Source organism: Kogia breviceps, chromosome 16, assembly GCF_026419965.1.
Source record: "Kogia breviceps isolate mKogBre1 chromosome 16, mKogBre1 haplotype 1, whole genome shotgun sequence".
In the NCBI taxonomy this organism is placed as follows: domain Eukaryota; kingdom Metazoa; phylum Chordata; class Mammalia; order Artiodactyla; family Physeteridae; genus Kogia; species Kogia breviceps.
Window position 1 is genome coordinate 71,409,308 of NC_081325.1, and position 21,899 is coordinate 71,431,206.

At 39.3% G+C, this 21,899-nt stretch overlaps 1 long non-coding RNA gene across 1 annotated transcript in view; it reads left to right on the forward strand.

Annotated features, from left to right (window-relative positions):
- Positions 1 to 21,899, forward strand: part of LOC131743559 (uncharacterized) — a 388,810-nt gene that overhangs the window by 236,634 nt on the left and 130,277 nt on the right. The window contains exon 5 of the long non-coding RNA XR_010837343.1: positions 21,038 to 21,175. This is a non-coding gene — a long non-coding RNA (uncharacterized lncRNA). The remainder of the gene's footprint in view (positions 1 to 21,037; positions 21,176 to 21,899) is intronic.

The window sequence follows — 21,899 nt, forward strand, 5'->3', positions numbered from 1 at the left end:
AAAGCTAAGAAGGTAGCATCTCTCTGACGCTGCTTCCGTCATCACAGTTCCCTGTGACTCTCTTATGTCCCCCTATTCCACTTTTAAGGAGGCTTATGATTACCTTGGGCCATGTGGATAATCTAGGCTGATCTCTCTAGTTTAAGGTGATCTGATTAGCAACTTTAATTCCATCCACAGGTTTAGTTTCCTTTGCCAGGTAACCTACCATATTCACAGGTTCCAGGGGATTAGAAGGTGGACATCTTGGAGGCGGTGGAAGCATTATTCTACCTGCCACACATGCACTGTATTGATAGGCTGTGCTGCTTTTACTGAATTTAAATATGCTCTCACAAAGATGGCAGAGATTGGAGTGAGCTGATGACCCAGACAAACTTTAGAGGAACAAGTACCTTAATGAAACCCTCAGTTTGAATTTTCAGTGTCCCGAACGTTGATCATCCTCTAGGAACTGACACTAACACCATTTACAAGAAACTAATCAATATGTTGGAATGCAAACTCATTATTTTGCAGTAGGAAGCTCTACAAATTGATATTGTCATCCACAATCCACATATTCTCTCCAGTGGAAGCAAAATTAAATTTCAAAAGTTAACTGAAGGGCTTCCCTGGTGGCGCAGTGGTTGAGAATCCGCCTGCCGATGCAGGAGACACGGGTTCGTGCCCTGGTCCGGGAAGATCCCACATGCCGCGGAGCAACTAAGCCCGTGAGCCATGGCCGCTGAGCCTGCGCGTCTGGAGCCTGTGCTCCGCAACGGGAGAGGCCACAACAGTGAGAGGCCCGCATACCGCAAAAAAAAAAAAAAAAAAAAAAAGTTAACTGAAGATAAAATCCGAGCCTGCGCGTCTGGAGCCTGTGCTCCGCAACGGGAGAGGCCACAACAGTGAGAGGCTCGCATACCGCAAAAAAAAAAAAAAAAAAAAAAAAAGTTAACTGAAGATAAAATCCGAGCTAGAGAGGTAGATAATCTTAAGCATACTTGCTCCTGGCTAGGACATTTAAATTAAATGATCCCTGTCCTTAAGAATTATGTTGCCCTAATAGACAAAGGCTCAGTCATCTCTCTCCTTTGACCTGTATATGATGAAATCTGCCAAGATCTCAGAATGTCTCCTTTTTCTGTCACATGAAATAACATTTCTTCTGCTCATGTGTTCTTTTTACAATAATATTGAGTTATTACCAATACTGAAGTTCTGCTTTCCTTAGATTTTACTCCATAATCCATCTTTAGATGACCAGAATTCCCCCCCCTTTTTTTTGTCATTTGTTGAGGTAACACTTCTCCTGTGATGACTTCACCGTATGGATACTGTTATTGGGTATTTACTATTTCTGGTTTAACTGTTAGAGAGAAATTACCTTTCTCTTCCCAGGGGCCATTTCCTGTATTGAGTATTTCCTTTGACATCAAACTGGCTGTAGGGATTATGTGCTTTTAATAACCTCTTTCCATCAAGCACCCATGGCATCTTCCATTCAGAGCACCATCATATACTTATTCTCTACTCTATCAGGGAAGCCGATTATTTTTCCCTGAATCTGCCTTGAGCATTCACTGGTGGCTGATCCCTTACATTTTCTCACTCTATTCTTAAGATTAGTGTGAACTCCTGTCTCATTCTCCAGACCTTTTTAATCTGAGATACTGGCCTTTTTTACCTAGGGACCTTTTCCGAAAACCTTTTTCTGTTTATTCCCCCAAATGTAAATCACATCTCTTCAGACCCCTCTGACAGTTTCACCACCATTTTTAATAGATTTATGTGAATTTATATTCTTAAGAATCGTGTCTTAGAAATGTAGTAGAGGACCAAGCAAATGGAAAATCTACACAGCGTACAAAATTTGTTGATGCCATTTCCCTGTCTACCTATATCTTCCTCTTGGCATAAATAGTGCCTTTATGCCTAGAAACCTTTTATTGTACTTCAAAGAATTTTCACAGATAAGGGAAATAATTTAAAACTGCCATCTTTCAAAATCCATCTTCTGTCTTTATTCTCAAAGAAAGTGAGGAATACGAATTGGTATTTTAATATCAGTAAAACCTATCGAAGGTGCACACTGTTGATTTCTTTTGTTGTAACTTGCTTACAAATTAAAATGGTGTCACAAAGACGAAGTTTTTAGAGTCAGACTTAGCAGGACAAGCAGACCTCAGGGAAAAGCAGAGAGAGAAAGGTTTCGGGTGGGATCTCTCTGTACAATTGTATGTGAGTAATGCAGCAGGAAATATCACACTTTCTGTGTTGGTACACGACAGTGCCTTGTACATGCAGTATTTTACCGTTGCTATAAATGTTTCAAAATATTGTAGTCTTGGGAAATGGAAGAATTCATACTAAAGGATATTATCATTCTCATTTGGCATATTCTAGCTTCTGAATTATGTGTAAATTGTTGAAAGAAAGTTTGGTTCTTGCTAAGATATATAATAAACAGCCAGGAAACTATTTCAGAGGCACTATTTTGAAAAAAATCCTAAAATCAGAGGTGCCTTGATTTTCACTTCCAGGAGTTTAATATTAATTTTCCTGGTTCTAATACAACTGCATTAAAGTGAACTTTACTCCAATAAAGATGTTTTAAAAAAATCAATAAATAAAATAAAATGCAAAAAAAAAATAAAGTGAACTTTAGAGTAATAAAATTAGAGAAAAGAAAATAAATGATGGAAGTTTATAAGGAAGTGGAGGGTTTTTTTTTGTTTTTTTTTTTTTTCCGGTATGCGGGCCTCTCACTGTTGTGGCCTCTCCCGTTGCGGAGCACAGGCTCCGGACGCACAGGCCCAGCGGCCATAGCTCACGGGCTTAGTCGCTCCGCGGCACGTGGGATCCTCCCGGACCAGGGCACGAACCCGTGTCTCCCGCACCGGCAGGCGGACTCCCAACCACTGTGCCACCAGGGAAGCCCAGGAAGTGGAGGTTTTAATGTAACTCGGTTGAGAGTCCAAGTTGGTCTCTTTTCCTATATTTATTAGTGTTAATTTTGCAAGTGTTAATCTTTCTTAAAGAACTTGAATTCCTGATGAAAAGGAATGCTCAGTTTCTAAAACATGAAAGGCCTATTTTCCAAAGAAACTTCTACAATAAATAGTTTTTGTGAAAAAAAAATTTACCTTACCAGAAAGAGAGAGGATAAGGAAACTGTAAACTTAGATTCCCTATGAAGGAAAAGAAAAGTGTTAATGCCTGGCATCTGGCCTCATTGCTGGAGGAAGTCATTGGACATAGGAAAATGGGAAAGAACCAGAATCTTTGGCCTGAGTGTCATTAGTTCCTGAGTCACAAAGCTGTGGTGATTCAGACAGTTCAAGCTAATGCGGTCAGTGAGCACAAGCCTTTTCCCAGTCAGCAACGTATAAACACATGGGGATTTAACAGCGAGCTGAGTAAATGAGTTATTTCCGGAGTTTGGAATCACCATGTTGATTTTACTTCCTCCGGATCGAAGGATCTGTGGTCCAGATTCCAGCAGGAGTGAATTTCTCAAGCAAAGGAAAAGCTTTTATTGGACTAGTTACTGACACAGTGTGTGTGAATTACCAGTGTGCCGGGGAGGCGGGGTTCCATCAACCTGTTGTTGAGAACCAGTGGTGTGAGCCTGGGAGGGGGCCACTAGGACCAATTTGTTCCCGGAGCGCTCCTGAAGCTGCTGTGGCATAATTGAACCGGGGCTTATTCTGTGCCCCTGAAATTGCTTTCGGCAGACCAGGTTATGGACCATTTCCCTTGCAGCGCTACTTGAGCTTTCAATTTTCCCGGACTTAACAGAGGTGTCTTCGAAAGGAACACTTGCACGTTGGCGTTTCGTAGGTGGGGTTACAGGTTCCTTCTTTGTCCTTCCTCCCTCCCTCCCTCCCTCCCTCCTTTCATTCCTTTCTTTCTTTTTACTCTTTTCCCTTTGTTTCTCTCTGAGTCTCCGTACTCTTATCGCTCATTCTTTCTTGTTTATGTGCCTCGTCCTTCATTTGTTTGCAAGCGCTCACACGCTATCAGACTTCTCTCCATATTGGAATGAACCCCAAGCACTCAGTGTCCCTTAGCCCAACCCCATACTTGAACGGATCACCTCTGCTTTATCCTTGTTCACCCATCTCCTCTTCCAATGCTTTCAAAGACGGGGATTTAGTACCACATAAAGTGGTCTCCTCTTTCCTGGGGGTAGTTACATACCCGTATACTTTGTTTTAGTATTTATCCCCATGTCCTCTCTCTACTGTTTTTGGGGTATTTTTTCCCTACCTTTCTGACAAAAGCCTCTGCTGGAGCCACGTGCCCTTCTTCTTGTCTCTGAGCTTGTTTCCCATCGCCTGTCATTCATGGGTATGGGTCACTTTTTAGGTTACTAGAGTTCTCCCCTTTATTTCCTTCATTCTAACTCTTTTTTTTAAGTTATGCATTTCCTTCTTCAGTTCTCCCAACTAATGTTCATGTTTCTTTCTGGGAATTTGATTCCTCACTGAGAGCCTTCTAAATAAAATAAAGAAAGAAAACCTTCCTTTTCTTTTTTTTTTTTTTTTTTTTTTTTGCGGTATGCGGGCCTCTCACTGTTGTGGCCTCTCCCGTTGCGGAGCACAGGCTCCGGACGCACAGGCTCAGCGGCCATAGCTCACGGGCTTAGTTGCTCCGCGGCACGTGGGATCTTCCCGGACCAGGGCACGAACCCGTGTCTCCTGCATCGGCAGGCGGATTCTTAACCACTGCGCCACCAGGGAAGCCCAACCTTCCTTTTCAAATCAATCGTGTGTTCTCTTGGCAACTGATCAATGTATTACCTTCCTCTGGTCTTGAGTGGTGCTCTGATCTTGGGAACACTTCTTTGGAGTGAAAGGAAGATCCTCTGTGTTTTCATCAGACAGTTATTTAGTAAAAACATAATCAAACTACAGACACCTTTGGGGATGTTGTTCCTGCATCCGTTCATTCATTCACTCATTCATTCTTCCGAAATTATTAGTATCTTGTTATCCAGAGGAGCGAGATCTCTCCATCTCAGAAGGCTACTTTTCGATGTTGATAGACCAGGGCTCATGTTCTGAATTCTGAATATACTTATTCTCTTGCATGCTAAACTATAAGTTCCCTAAAACATAGACCATTTTTCGTTCATGTTTGTGGCCTCCAGAATCTAATGCTGTAGTTGACACCCATAAACAATTGTCGAATATGAATGACTGAAATAATAGTCCTCAAAATGTGCTTGATTAAATGAACTGAATCACTCTGGCATAGCTGAAGGCTAAGATGATAGCTAAATGAAGGTACTGATGACAGATATCAGTTCATTTGGGGAACACGGTATTCGGTAATATTCTAAATAGGCAAGAAGTCAACATAACATATTTTCTTAGTCTCAGATTCCTCTCCAACCACCGTGATACCTGCTTTTCAATTTCTTCTTTTGGCACAGGGCAGGTTGAATGAACATTTTTATTGTGCCTGATTTTTATTGTGCTGAATGACATGCGAAATCCAATGCATTCAGGATATAACAGTGGCCTTGAGAGCCCATGAGAGGGAAAGTGAGGCTGGAGAGGTACTTTGGAGGAATGAAGACATCTCGTAAAATTTTTTGGTTTTAGATTATGATGTGACATCCCCCCATCAAAGTTTTCAGGAGAATCTACTTTTATCATTAATGTTCTGTAGAGTTAGATCTCTTTATTGAGAAGGCTAGGTAGAAGGAGATTATATAAAGCTTATATATCTAATACGTACATATATTAGATATTATATTTCATGTGTATATATATATATATAAATCACAGCCTTAAGGTAGACATAGGCATAGACCTGGGTTGTGTTTGCCTTTATTAGGTCAGCTATATCTCTATTTATGAAAACTTGTATATGTGTATATGTGTGTGTATGTGTGAGTGTGTGTTTTACACAAACACATCTTCATATATACATGTAAAAGTAATACTTCAGTTTTCAAACTATGAAAATATTATAAAGAAAATATAAATATAACCCATAATCCACTGAGTGATTATCACTGTTAATGTGTTAGTGCATTTTATTAATATGTGTATTGAGAGATAGTATAGCATATTGGTAAAGAGTATGGAATCTCTAATCTCAGTTCTGCCACTAACAAGCTGTATTAAATATTTGCTATATATTAATATTTTCTGTACTTACTTAAAGATTATATCATTACTATCAATGAGCTACCATTTATTGAGAACTTATTTTATGCCAAGCACTATTCTAAGCCCTTTATACACATTTCATTTAAGCTTCCCACAACCCTATAAATTAGGTGCTATTATTAGCTTTCTTTACCATCATTCCACAGATGAGTAAATTGAGCATGGAGAAGTTAAGTAAATTTCCCAAAGTCAGGTTCACAACTTAGAGGTAGTGGAACCCAGAATTTGAACCGAGGTGGCCTTAACTCCAGAACATAAAGACAGGTGTAAATTAATGAAAAGTTTAGAAAAAACACGTTAAATTTTTTTTTTAACTTTTAATTTGTTTTTGTTTGGCCACATCGCATGGCATGTGGAATCTTAGTTCCCTGACCAGGGATTGAACCCTGGCCCTTGGCAGTGAGAGCAGAGTTCTAACACCTGGACAGCCAGGGAATTCCCAGAACACATTATTTTTGGACATATCCATGAGGCGTGTTGAGGAGATGGCCTTGTGAAGTGGAGAGAACACTAATCTATGGGTCTGGAGGCCAGCCTCAGCAGTGGGCAGAAAAGTCTTTTCATACAGGCTCTTGAGAGCTGATTGCTGAATGTGTCTGGGAATTTTATAAGCTGGTTGCTAAATCACTGGTAGCTTGAAACTGGTCATAGTGGGCCATATTGGACCACGAGTATTGACAAATGTGACAAATCAAGGCTTTTTTTTTTTTTTTTTTTGAGGGTCGCTTTATCAGCTCACTATGCTTGCATTTGCAATTCTGCCACTACTGGCTGTTGGATGGATTTCCATGAATAGTGAAGTGGGTCTGAAGCATGACTTTCTTATCTGTAGGATCATAATCTTGCTTGTCCCTGTTATAGGTTTATAATTTCTGGTAAATAAATAAATAAAATTTTGTCCTTTGCAGGTAACTGTGTAAAATGTAAAGTGTTTGACATTAAATCATTTGTTATCCTAGAAAAGTATATTTCAAGGAGAAGTATTTTTGAAAAGTCATCATTTCCTTTAAAAATTGGAATACTAATTGTATTTGTATTTTCAATGACTCGTGGAGAATTCTATCACCCTTTTCTCTATTCATAGAGAAACTATATCTATAATAAAAATAGAATTAAATACAAAATGGAAATTTGAGATTTGGAGCCATGGAACATGAAGCAAAATTCCTTCTTTTAATTGTAATATGGTTTTTGATTGTACTTACTTGACTCATTTGTAAAAATATTTCAGCCAAATTCTTGATTTTATTCATAGGTTTCCAACAGTAGGTGATTTATGAAGACAGTATATGTTGTGAGTAGTAGGACATTTGGTGGATTGGATGTAATTGAACAATGCAGCTGTTTCACCCAGAAGCCAAGACTATCAATGCTTCTGAGGATGAGAAAAGTAGTGATTATTATTTATGAGGTACTTCTATGTGCCAAGCTTCTTGCTATTTGTTATACATTTTCTCAAAAACTTCAAATAACCCTACCTGATTACTATTATTATTTCCATTGTACAGTTGAGCAACTTGAGTCTTAGAGAGATAAATAACTTATCCAAGATCACATAACTAGAGCACATGAGGTTTTATAGGTTCATATAGTTTGGAATCTAGATTTGGTAAGTAAGAAATTAAGAAAGATTCATGAACAATTTTCGGTGAAAGTACTTATTGCTGGTACAGTTGATTCATAGTTATACACTGGGTTCCACTGGCTATCTGTTCTGATATTCGCTGTCATAAACACGGGAAAATTTAGAAACAATCAACGGTTTATACATTGACTGTACAAAGTAGTATCTTGTGAAATTAAGTCACTTGAAAAATAATTTGCCTGGATCTGTTACAGTGATTGCTGAGACGAAAAGTTGAGTGCATGTTTAAGGCATTTAAAAAATTTTTTTAAAGGCTAATTAAAATGTTTAGAATATGAAGAGCCATAAGGTAATAAAGCTCCTTGTTTTGCTGGAAATATGTCAATTCGTTTTATAATACTGTTTCTCTATAGAGATATTTGTGTAGATGTTTGGCTGCTTAGAACAGGGTAAATAAATTAATTATAATTCTCTAACTGTAATTTGGCAAAAGCCAACTTTAAAGCTCGTGCTTTACAGTGAAGGAACAAAAGAGAGAAGAGAAATATGGTGAAAAGATTGACAAAGATTTGTCTAGAGTTTACTTGATATTTTAAAAGTATAAGTATTAAAAATATTACAAAACAAGAAAAAGAAATTAAGAAAGAAAACTTGAACTAAATGGTAAAATATATAGAATACAAAAGTAGGATTTGAATTATTCATGGCAATAAAAAGGACATTTTCACTCAATAGCTAAAAGGGATATCTCCCATTTCCTAGAAAGGGTAAACAAGCATTTTAAGAACTTGTAGGCATAATTTATGTGTTTCGATCCTTAGGAAAGTCAAATTCCTCTTCCCCATTTGAAGGTTTCCAAAATTTTAATGAACTACAATGAATAACAATGTTTTTTTTTTTTTTTTTACTTGAGAAATCAAAGATCTTTATCTTTAAAATTTATAGTATAATCTTATTTTACCAATGTACTGTTCATTCTAATTTGCTCGAATTCATCATAGGCAAAAGCAATTACATAAAATTACTTTAAAGGATAATTTAGGTTTTCTGTTCCAACATCAGTTCTAATTGTCTAAATGCTTAAAAATCCATATTTTGATTGAAATACATTTGACATGTAACTGAGTAAATTTAAGGTGTAGATGTTGATTAGGTACATTTATATATTTTATGATTGCCATTGTAGTGATAGCACCTGTATCATGTCATATAATTATCATTTGTTTTCAGTGGTTAGAATAATTAAGGTCTAGTCTCTTAGCAAGTTTGATGATTATAACTCAATATTGTTGTCTATATTCACTGTACTGTGCGTTAGATCTGTAAGATTTATTTGCTACTTGTTGTAAGTCTGTACCCTTAAACAGCATCTATCCTATCCATCCCCATCCCCCAGTCCCTAATAAATATTATCTGACTTTCTGTTTTTACGAATTTGGCTTTCTCTGTCTGATTATCTCACTGAGCATAATGTCCTCAAAGTCCGTTCATGTCGTCACAAATGACAAGCAGTCCTTCTTTCTCATGGCTGAATAAGATTCTGCTGTATATATATATATACACACACCACATCTTCTTTATCCATTCATCCATTGGCAGGTACTTAGGTTGTTTCCATATCTTGGCTATTGTGAATAGTGCTGCAATAAACAAGGGAGTGCATACGTATCTTCACCACCCTGGTTTAATCTCCTTTGGGTATATACCCAGAAGTGGAATTGCTGGATCATATGGTAGATCTATTTTAAATTTTTTGAAGAGCCTCCATATTGTTTTCCACAGTGGCTGAACCAGTGTACATTCCCACCAGCCGTTCACAAGGGTTCCTTTTTCTCCACACCCTCGCCAACACTTGTTATCTCTTGTCTTCTTGATGACGGCCATTCTAACATGTGTGAGATACACTCTTACTGTGGTTTTCACTTGCATTTCCCTGATGATTAGTGACACTGAGCATCTCTTCATGGACTTGTTGGCCGTTTGAATGTCTTCTTCAGAAAAATGTCTCTGTAGTTCTTCTGCCCATTTAAAAAATTGGGTTGTTTCGAGATTTTTTTTGTTATTGAGTTATTATATGAGTTATTTATATATTTTGCCAATAAATAGTTGGCAAAATTTTTCTCACATTCTGTAGGTTGTCTTTTAATTTTGTTAATTGTTTATTTTGCTTTGGAGAAGCTTTTAAATTTGATGTACTCTCATTTGTTGATTTTTGCTTCTGTTTTAATAACAATATTGATGAAATTTTCATATATCTCTTCCAGTATGAAATGATATACTACTGTATCCTCCAAACCCAAGGAAGAAAACCTTATTTTTGTCAATTCATCCTTGGAGGGAACAGATTTTTCTGCTCCAAAAAATTCTTAGCATGCTGCCTCACTCTCTGTGTTCTAATTTGAGGGTGGAAAAATGGAATGGATGACTTAAAAAAACATTCACAATGATTTCGTACGCATTTTCTCACTTAAGGTGATTATGCATGATAATCACTAAAATTCTTCTCTCTTTTCCCCATTCCGTGCCTCCATGTAATGACCGTCAGTACAGGTTTGATTGACCGTAGCCATTGGCCAGTTATAGATTCTGGAAATGAAAGGCTCCTGCTAAAATGAAATCAGATACTCAGAGTTTCTCCAGCTTAGCTTTTCTGAATCTCAAGAATTTTGGCTCAATTAAGTACAAATACCTAGTTGATATGAATAGCAACATTAAAATTGGTATATACTGTTGGGGGTACCATATTGTCTCAGTGATCTAAGGGATTTAGTGTCTTAAATTCAATGCCCGCCCCTCTCCAACAGTATGAATTTGGGTGTATGGAACACTTGATATTTTGTTTATCTTATGAGGTATTCTAGAATCACATGTGACTTTAATCCCCTCAGCACGTTTTTTTGTTGTTGTGAATTAAGTTGCTAAAATGAAGAAGAGTGTAATTCTCAGCAGTAGAGAAGGAATCTCACATGCTTACTCGGAAGTGAAGCAACTTATTCTAAAATACTAAATCAAGAGCTGGCACAAATTGTCTCATTGGGAGTCAAAAATATAACACTTTGAGAGTTTAATATATTCCAGGCAGCGTACACTATGACACACACCGTGTTCCATGTGACCTGAATTTCTGCTCTCACTTTATGGAGCTCATAGAAAGTAAGCAACCTACTCCAGGTCACTGAAATCACCCAATGGCAGAGCTAGAATTCCAGCTCAGGATCTGTCTTACACCAAATCAGGGGTTCCTAACCTGCGTCTGCACTTCCTCAGGGAGTCTGTGGAAGGAACTTAGGGATCCCATGAACTTGGATGGGGAAAAATTTGCATGTTTATCTTTGTTTACCTCTAACTGCAATTGAACGTTTTCTTTAATTATGAATGCAAACAGTCACAGAAGTATCTGCAGTATATGTAGACTTTATCATCTATAAAAGGCACAGATGTTTTTCTATCACAATTCAGTTGTTGCAGATATCTTGAACTAATATTTACTTATCATTATTGATAAATTACTGTACTTTATTTTTAACATATTGATATGTGCATTTTAATATAATTTGTTTCCTCTGTAGTCGTATTTTATTTTTTATACTTTATACTTATTTAGTCATATTTATTACACTTCTATTTATATTAAATATTTTACACTTATTTTATATTTATATATATTTTTTTACACAGTTAAAAGCATTATTATGAAATTAGTCCATTGGACTGTCAATAGGATACATGGCCAACAACCTTTAAAACCTGTCTTGAACCTTTATGTCATGTTCATACAATCTTCTTTTTGTTCTTATGCCGTACCTGGTCGTAGAGCGGGCATCTCATTATTCACACAACTCAGCTATAGTACTGTTCAGTTTAATGGCAGAAAAAGAGACAGCAAGTGAAACACCTAGAACATTTAACACATCTATTATTTCTAAACACGTGGGTGTCTGCAGAACACTGAAAGGGATTAGGTTTCCTTTCCTTCCAGTCAAAATCTCCAGATACCCATTCATTTTACACAGGCCACTAGCAATCGGCTCAAAGTTATTTCTTTCTTCTACCTCTGGCTTCGAGTTGTGCTCAGATTATTAATAATGCTTAGTTTTCGTTGATTCCTGAACATAAACATCCCAGTCAGGCTTCCAGTCCTGCTGAGCCTGCACCTCGATCTGGGCTTTCTCATCTATGCGGAGTTACCAGGCACAAACCAAACTGCACATCCCAGAAACGCGCCAGACTTTGCCTAAGGTCACAGCAGTTTCAGTAAGTTAGTGTGTGGATCTATATATTTTTTGTATTTATAGGTTTATTAATGAATGAATAAACATCAATGAATAGTTCATTCAATAAACCTACTAAATGCTAGGAATCCTTTTAGGCACCAGAGATATAAAGTTGCCCTAAAGGAGGTTTTGGGGGATTTCTCTTTATTTCAAAGCATGGGCTCATTAATGAATTAATTTATTATTACTAATTTTTTACCCATTAACTGGATTGCCAGATAACCTGTAATTGAGCTCGGATTCTGAAATGTTCCCACAGACACCGTGGGACTAAAGGACTTTTTTTTGTTTTGTTTTTTGCGGTACGCGGGCCTCTCACTGTTGTGGCCTCTCCCGTTGCGGAGCACAGGCTCCGGACGCGCAGGCTCAGCGGCCACGGCTCACGGGCCCAGCCGCTCCGCGTCACGTGGGATCCTCCCGCACCGGGGCACGAACCCGTGTCTCCTGCATCGGCAGGCGGATTCTCAACCACTGCGCCACCAGGGAAGCCCTGGGACTAAAGGACTTTAGAAGCTTGAATCCTCCTGGACACTTACCCGGGAAGATGTCAATATTTTACTATTTCATTAAAGCGTAAGTGAGTCCACACCAAGGTTCACAGATTGACATGTAGTTGGCTTCCAGGCAGACCTAGCCCATCTGGCTTAATGGGTCACAGAGCGGTCTTGTCTCTGGGCTTGGAACCATGAAAGGGCCTGTATATCATTTGTTTTCTTCTCAGTAGATGGACAATTGGAGCCAGGTGTGTGCACCTTTAAAGGGATCATTACCACAGGGTCAATTGCCAAACCCTTCGAGAAGGGAAGGGCATGTGGATGGCTGGGATATTTAGTTCCCAGTCTACCTCTCACTACTTCTGTGACCTTGAAAAAGTCACTTAACGTCTCCAGCTCTCAGATTCCTCATTTTTAAAATGATGGGATTGGATTATAAATTTCAACTCTGTCTTCCAGCTCTAAAATGTTATTTATGTGATTGAGGCATCACTAATAGAGTAAGGCTTTAGGTTTTACTTTTTATTGATGTTAAGAAGATAAAGCTTCATTTCATAAACATCTGTTCCATGGAGCATAATCTTTGATGTTTACATCATAATTGAAAGGTGTGATTTACAAATTTCCTGTTAAAGTAAAAGTTAATACCGAATAAAAATGCCGTGTACTGTATAACAAATTATAGGTAAATGTTTTAGCCGAGCCAAAGAGAAGGGTATGAAAAGATACTCACTAAATTTTCTACATTATACTTATATAACATACATATTTCTAAATATATGTCTTTTAAAATAATTACTGGGTTAATATTAATAGTAGGATTGAAGGCCTTTGTGTCAATTCTGTACTTTGACATAATAAGGTGTTTAAATGTGTACAATAGTAAATGTCAGATTTTCTGCATTGCTGGGTAACAGATTCTTTCCCACAGTTGGTTGTTAGAATACTGTGCTAATATCTACTACCGAGATTAATAAGTGGTATTATGTGAAGCCAAGTAAAAATAGATGGTTTTGATACAAATTAAACATTGAAGTCCCGATCTGTTGACAAGACTGTTGTACCACAGTCTTTTCTGGAATGTCACTGAGAAAGTTGCTGGAAAGGCAGTGTATGAACTTTCTGTCTGCACATTTGCCCAGAGGCCTTGTTGATATGAATCTAAAAAAAAAAAAAAAAAGTGTGTGTGAAATTTGTACTGTCACTCTTGGATAAAGCCTACAAATGGAGTCTGTTGGTAGACAGTAATTCAACATAAGGTGGCATTATCAGCTAAAAATAACTTTGTGTAGCACAATGACACACATGATTTGAGTTTGTTTTCTAAGCAAATGTCATTTATGTTCGTGATTGACAGGAGTGAGAGATTACATCAAAAGTCTTAAAAACACTATTTTTTTCTTCCCAAGGTAGAATTTGGACGACTGATTCAAGCATGATAATTACACACCATTCTTTCTTGGAAGTCCTATCCATGTCAAAACTTGAATAGATGCATTTTATAAATTTTATTTTTACTTGTCTTTTTCCCCCTTCGGTAGATTTTTAAACTGGAGTGAAACCTTGGAATACTACAACACTTGGTCTGGGAGAAAAGTAAAGGGAAGGGGATAGATTTGTTTCCGCAATTATATTAACTCAGTCTATAGATGCACTTTGAGAGCCCACTGGTAGGCGATTTTACAGATGCCAGCTTCTGCATAAACCGGTAGCCATTAAAATTGTAAATGGCTGAGATAAATTTCAAAAGCCTAAACCTGATACCGAGTTTTTGGTCTGCGTTTTGAAAAGAGAGGACTCTCAAGGAGACGTCAACTTTCCCAAGTTTCTGATACGAGGTCAAGACCAGTATGTTTAGAGAAACCTTTGGTTTAAGAAAATTAATACTCGTATCAGAGGTCCACGACACAAAATCAACCCCACTGAAGTTAACTGTCCATGCATTTTCTTGTAGAAAGGAAGAATCTGCTTCAATCTTTTCTGGACTTCTCTTCAACAAACTGCTTTACAGTTTGCTGTAATAAGGACAAACAGTCCAGGTTTAGCTGCCATTCCTTCATTTTCCTACAAGAACTGGTTGGAGTTCTTATATCTGTGACGATCAGAGGTCCCAGGTGGGGAATTCCACTTTGGAATTCCTTTTCCAACTGTCAGCTGTTTGTGGATTTAATGACAGTGTTCTTTCATTGCAGTAAATATACAGCATGTCTGCCAAATCAGAAGAGACATAAACCTACTCTAACAATGTTTTTGAAAATCACTGTGGAATGTGCGGCGGTGGCCAGGGGCAAAGACAGACAAGGCCGAGGGGAGTGGGGCTGGCGGTCTGAGCGCCGAGGCTGCCAGTTGAGTTGTTAGCCTGCTTTCATGGTACCTCGTTTGCTTATTTATTCAGTAAGTACCTCCACCCTGGCGCCAGAGGGGCCTCCTTTCCATGTCCTGGAAGCTGGCAGTCTTCGTGCCTACATATCAGCAGTCAGATGTCTGGATGGAGGACAGGAGCAGGCCTGAGCAAAGAGGAGAGGACAAGGAGGAATCTCTCTTCCTAACAAAGGACCATTTGCAGCAGACAACCACCCAAGAAGAAAAAAAAAAAAAAAAAATCAGCTTGATTGATTGGTGCCAGATCAAAGAAATCACCCTTGTTATTTTTTATGACCTTTGTTCTGATTTTTGTGTCTCTGAGAAGACGTAGCACAGCATAACACCGTTAAGCCTACCAGATAATTAAAAAAAACGAGAGGACAGAGCAACAAGAGTCAGAATTTAGGTTAGAAATGAGTCCTACACATTCAGCGTTTCAAGGAAAAATGTATGTCTCAGATGAAAACAAGTGAACTTCTAACCCTGTACATCTCCTTCATTAAACACTGAGACACAGGGATTGATCTGTAAATACTAAATTCCGTGTCTGATGCGCTTGATCTACTCAACCTCTGCTCCTTTTCTTAAAAATTGTTTTATTCTTGGGATTATGTCTTAAAATGTAGAAATACTCGATACGTCATTTTGAACCAATTCTTTCAATAATAGTTTATTAGAAAGATGATGTATTCAATGGGCTTTCCTGTGTCCTGTAGGTAATCGTTGGTTCCACACTTTTGAAAAGGGTTACTTGTACATGAAACCGTCAAAGACTAAAGTATTTCAATATTGACCATTTTTATTAGCTAACAAGGTCCATCACGATGTGATGTTTTCCACTGTTCAGTCCGCAGTACGACAGTTTCAAACGGCAATTTTACATGCTGTGAGCCCTTTAAATGACATTATGGGTGAGCCATTTACATTTATTTGTATTTGTTAGTCCGCAGATACAAGCTGTGTCCTGTTTGGATTCAACGGCAGCCTTTGCTTTTCATTCACAGGTAAAGGAGCACATTGAACGGGCAAACATTTGCTCGTTGCTCAATCCTGCTGAGCGTTTAGACATTTTGATACCTGTGACAGCAGGTGAAATGCTGATAAGCTCTGAAAAGAATTCCTATCAAACGCGTCAACCACAGAACACCACCAGGTGTGATCCACCTTGTGAAGCAGGTAGTTGGCACGTCAAGGAATGATTGCCGAGGACAGGTGACCCCACGGATGTGACCTGGACAAGCCACACTGCTGGTCATTTTCTGGGTCTCTGTTAGGACAGCGCTTCTCAAACTTTCATCCACATCAGAGTCACCTGGGCAGGTAGTCAAGAGGCAGATTTTGAATCAGTGTATCTGGGAGGAGCCTGCGGACCTGCATTTCTAATACATTCTCAAGTGACCTTGACACTTGGCTCATGGGTCACACTTGGAGAAGCAAGTTATGAGAGTGCTATTGAAGAACTTGTGGTGAGGGAGACCCTGTGGTAGGATGACTGTGATCATGAACCTTTTCATTATCAAGAAGAGAAGAAATGGAGGTGACATGCAAGGTATGCCGTATGGAATTTCTCTCACTTCTTTTTAATCTCGCTTTCCAGTCTGGGCTATTTTCCATGAAGATGAGAAAAACAGATGAGAAGTAAAAAATTTCATTCAAAAATTGCTCACCTTTGTGGTGGTACATAAATTGGACATTTCATTTTTATTCAATTGTCTATTTTCACAGAAGTATTTTTTTTTTTTTACAAAATGATTTCCATTTGAATGCAGATTTGTAGGAAAAATTTCAGAAAATGCTATGTAGAAAAGAATTAGTTAATGGAGTCCTGTGCATACACCATTCCTAATTCATCCTAAGGGATTGTAATCTTCCTTGTCCTATTTATGTTTTGTTTCATCTGTAATTTTCCATTGGGTCTCCTTGAGTCCAAGGAGTTTTACTGATGTAGATACTGTGGCCATGTAACAGAAGAGAATCAGGAATCAGATCAGAGACCTTGGTCTCTTTAACACGACGCTGTCCTCAGCTGAGCTAACAACTCATGCATTTGTAGCCGCCTAGGCTAAGGGAGATGGATGTCTCTTTTCTCTTTCTGCAGTTGCTGAAGATGTTTCAGAGGGTCCCACTGGAATACTGAGATACATTTTCTTAGAGTATCTGTCAGGTTAGCCCAGACTTTGCAATTTATTGGTACATTCTGTCAAACCACAGGCTTACCCTGGTAAATCAAAGAGGCTTTCTGGACAGTATCCCTAGCAAGCTAGGTAATTGGGGACTGAAATCTTGGGAGAGTCATAGCCCAGCCCACAAAGAGCCTTGTGAAACGTAGACAGTTGTGTCTCATCCTCTGTATGCTGACAACCCTGCTTAAATCATTTAAAAAACTGTATCGCCAAAGCATCCCTTTCTCACTACCGAATCATCCACACGCAGCAGGACCTGAAAAGGCGTTTGACAAAGGAAGTCACCTCCATCTACTCTGCCCAGTTTACCTAGTGGAGCTGCCTGGAGAATTTGGACTGAAATCTTACTCTGCGGCATTGTTGCAATGGCAGGAGTATCTATTTGAATTCAAATAATTATCTTCCTGATCCATGCTTTTGGATCCGGTGATTCCCAGGTTCACCAACTATATGGAAATCACTTGCCAGAGTATATTTTGACACTCCGTGGCAGGAATTTCACTAAAAATTAGTGTTTTATTCTGTTAGTCATTCGTTCCTCGTGCCAGGCCTCACTAATCCAACATGTCAGATAGAACTGACTATTTACTAATCATTTTTTGTGGAACCCAGTTTTTAAAAAAGCATCAAATTGAACATTCAAAGTGTTATGATATACATGTGGTATTATTTTATGCAGAACAGACGTCTAAAATGCAGTAAATAGTCTTGATTAAAATGGAAACCTTTTATGCTTTGTGACCACCTAGAGGGGTGGGATAGGGAGGGTGGGAGGGAGACGCAAGAGGGAGGAGATATGGGGATGTATGTATATGTATAGCTGACTCACTTTGTCATAAAGCAGAAACTAACGCACCATTGTAAAGCAATTATACTCCAATAAAGATGTTAAAAAAAAAAAAAAACAAAGGAAACCTTTTGAATAATCCTAGGGTATAAAATCAAATGCAAGAAGTCTGGAGTAATGCAAGTCAACCAAAACAGCTTTAATGCTGTTTTTCTCATTTCCCTCTGCTTCGTCGCCTGAAAGCATAGCATTCTTGGGAGTGCATTAGGCCTGAGAATGCCTGAGTGACCCGCTCCAGCATAGCTGGTGTGCATGGGGTCAGCTCTTCACACCCTGGACGTCCTCTCCTCCGTGGGTTTCCTCAGGTCATTCTCCTTCAGAAACATGCAGTATCCCTTTCTCTAAGTAGGGGTTTCTCAACCAGGGCACTCTTGATAGTTTGGACTGGGCGGTCCTCTGGTGTGGGTGGCTGTCCTGTGTACTGTCGGATGTCTAGCAGCATCCTTGGCCTCTCAAGTCACTAGACGCCTGTACAACCCTCCCCTTGTAGTAGCTGCAAATGTCTCCAGACATCACCAAACATCCCCTGGTGGGCAACGTTGCCTCCAGGGGAGAACGAATGCCCTAAGTTCTTTTTCCCTCAAGCCCAAACATCTCCTGTGGAGCCTCTTTTGGTCATATATATTAGCCTATAATGACTTTTCCATTACATTTATATTAAAAAATCCAGCTGCCTAAACAATGCATACTTACGGTGAACCATGAAGCACTAAGAGAATAAGGGAATTATGGACCGTGTTTGTCTCTTTCCTGACTCTTCTCTCCTCTTGAGGCATAATCACTTTTTAAGTGGGTGCCTTTCCAGACTGCTTTAAGCCATCTGAAAGCTGAAGAATGCTATCTCATTGTTTTAATTTGCATGTCTTTGATTGCTAATTAGTTTGAGCAAGTTTTCATATGTTTTATGGCCATTTTTTTTCTTTTTGTGTTGCTTGTTAGTTTCTTTAGCTTACTGTCCAATGTATTATTTCTTCCGTATTGACTCGGGCTAAAATCCATTTTTACATGATAAATTATAGGTATTGCAAAACTTTCTCCCAGGCTGTATAATTATATGCAGTTGTATATTACATTTTTACATAGCCAGAAACATCAAGCTTTTCCTTTATGGCTACTGGATTTTCTACAGTTCTGTACACTTTCCTCCATCATAGTTATGACATAGCATAGTGATGCACTATCACTAAAATACAGTAAAAATACGGAAAAGAACAATAATTATTCTAATAGGTGCATTAACAATTAAAAAGAAATATCAAATTCCTAATACATAAAATAATACTAAATTCCATATAGGGCTTCGTCGTAACAATTTGAATATAGGACGATGGATGGAAGTATAAGGACGTGCTTAGCCTGCTGAATTTGGAGAAAAGAGCAAAAGGTGCAAAGATCGAAGAGAAGCACATGTAAAGGCTCCCAAGTTGGGAGGCGGTCAAACCAAGACCGGAGGAAGTGAGCAGATGGGCGCCGTGAACACCGTGTAACCCTCCGTGCTGGCTTCCTTCAGCTGGATTTGTGTACTGCATTGGTGATCAGTGGCTCTTATCTGGTGGTCGTAAATATTAGGAAGCTGGGAGAGTAGCTTACGAAACCCTGCAAAATCTTTGCTATCCTGATGGCATTCCCTTCTTTACTGTTTGTAGACGAGCTCGTTTGCATTATAGTGACAGACCGTGCATTCAGCAACATGGATGGATTTTAAAAACATAGTGCTGAGATGAAAAGGTAGGAAAGGGCAGGGAATTTATTGCACAAGGCTCCTTATGTAAATCAGCAGTACAACCGGGGCACTATGGATTTCACAAGGACCCACGCGTATTTAAGGATCTTTTTCAAGCACGTTAGAGAAGGTAGGTGTCTATTGGGAGGGAGTGGAATTGAGGTAAGGACACAGATAAGAGAGTAAAACCAAAGTGAAACAGGAGGGGAGTCTTGCAACCGCTGAGGCATGCAGTGCATTGTGTACTAGGGAATATAATTACTCCACTGCTCCACCTGAGAACAGCACCCTCATGCGTCTGTTGTTAATTAACGTCTGTCATTAAAGTGCTGAGGAAGGCCTGGCTACAGCCCTCTTCTCCTGCCTGGGCAGTGGTGATCACTACTAGGAGCTTTCTAGCCCATTCAAATCAGTTCAGGTTGTCACTGCGCCCTGTGTGCTGAACTCTGTGCTAGGAATTCCACTCAGAGACTTTAAATTAAAGTGTAGATGCTTGTGGGATGCAGTTTCCTACCATGAGATATGCCGGCCCCAGAGATGGGGTGTGGCCTTGCAGACCAAGGTCGACAGGAGCGGAACTTTGTGGGTTCTCCTTGGACGCAAGGTCCTCTATCTTCCAAGGCTGTTTTGTGGCAGCCGATCACGCAGATCATAGTATCCTCTTACCTGCCTGGTCCCACACTTGGTGACGTCAGGATCATCAGACAGCTATAACCCCCAGCCCCCTCAGATACTTGACTTTGGGGATTTATGGTGATCCCAGGTGGCGGATTAGCAAGGGCCATATGGACCTTGACTGTGGGCTGGGAGGATTTGACGGCTCCCCCAGCCCTTTGGCTCCTGTTTATTCTTTGATCCTTACGCATCTCCTCTCCTCTGCCTTCCTTTGGCCTCAGCTGGGCTCAAGTTTCCCTCATCTGTAAAATCTTCCCCTTCACTCCATCTCCCTATTCAAGCAAGAGCTCTTTTTTATTCCTGCTCCTCACGATGAATCTTCTGGAAGGATCTTCACCCAACCTGAATGTAAAGAAAAGGGGGTTTACTTTGTCCGCTGGAGTATCCCCAGCATCCTGAACGGTTCTTGGCATGTAGTAGGTGATCAGTGAATACCTGGAATGACTGAATGCAGAAATGAATCAACAGAAGTCATTCTCTTCACTTCTACTTTCATTCACTGTGGAGCCTGTTGCAGTCAAACTTTCCCCAAACATACTAAACGGCATTAACTTCCTATCTGTGTGGTACTTTCAGACCAGAGTATTCTTATTTCTTTCCACACCGTGTCACCCAACTTACCTCCTGTTTCTTAAAAACCCACTTTTCCTTTGGCTTCTAGAACACCAGCCTATCCTGATTCTTCTAACAGGATTTTGACAATTCTTTTGGTCCCTCTTTTCCAGATCTTCTTCCTTCACCAGTACTTTAATATGAGTGATCCCCTTCTCTCGTCACCTGTTGTTCAGGCTGTTGACTTTGTTGGTGCCTCATAACTACACAGCAGCAGCCTCAGGAGTGACAGATGTGTGCTTCTGGAAATGGTAAGACATTTCTTGTCATGAATGTTTCACAGTCACTTTAATATGAGCCTTTGAAAAATCAAAGCCCTACTCCAACTACATTACTTCCTTTCTCCTGAATTCTCTATGATCTCACCATACATCCAGTCCCAAAGACTGGAAACACTGGGTTTTGAGGACTCCTTTCCCTCCTCCATCCCTTTCCTTTAGTTGGTCTTCACGACCTATCCATTGGACTTAAGGAATGTCCCTCAGGTCTGGCCTCTTCTCTCCATCCTCCCCGTATCATCTTTGCATAATGTTTCAGCATTTCCTACCTGAATTAGTTCTTCTCTGTACTGCTGCTAAAATTATCTCCCTAAAACATAAATAAAATCTTCCATCACAAACCCCTACTTTTTCCGGATTACCTGTATTATAAAGTTTAAGCTAGCTGTACAAAGGACTTAACAATTCCACACATCCTCATTCTCCAAACTAATTTCCTGTCTTTCCTCAGTTCATTTTTATTTTTATTACCATCCCTCACCCCTCTCCTTTTGAATCGGACTCTTCACTGGAAAAAGTCCTTTATCAACAAGTGTCTCTTCTGCCAAAAGACGAAAACGTGTAAGGTTATCCCTCAGGTGAAAGGGTTTCTACCTTCCTCTTTTTTTATTATTTCCACGCTCACCTCTGAGAAGGAGGGCGTGGTATTTTTTACTTAATACAGTTCTTATAGCCTGTCTTGCACAGATGGTGCATC